Below are 261 nucleotides of genomic sequence, written 5' to 3'. Positions count from 1 at the left end.
AGAGAAAGAACCAAGTGGCATTAGTAAATTATTTAATTTTAATAAAAAAAAGTAGTAAGGAAAAAAAAAAAGAGTAAATGTGGTGATACTTCTTCTAAATCAATGTCTAGAGTTAGATTTAATACAAATGATTCTACTTATGTTGATGATACTTCTTATGATATTGATTCAAATGCTCAACTCGATCATGAAATTTTACAACAAATTTATGGTGATATTAATCCTTATCTTGATGAAAATTCAGGTGAAGAAGTAGAAGTT

Source organism: Solanum tuberosum, unplaced genomic scaffold, assembly GCF_000226075.1.
Source record: "Solanum tuberosum cultivar DM 1-3 516 R44 unplaced genomic scaffold, SolTub_3.0 scf00298, whole genome shotgun sequence".
In the NCBI taxonomy this organism is placed as follows: Eukaryota; Viridiplantae; Streptophyta; class Magnoliopsida; order Solanales; family Solanaceae; genus Solanum; species Solanum tuberosum.
This window is presented reverse-complemented; position numbering follows the sequence as displayed.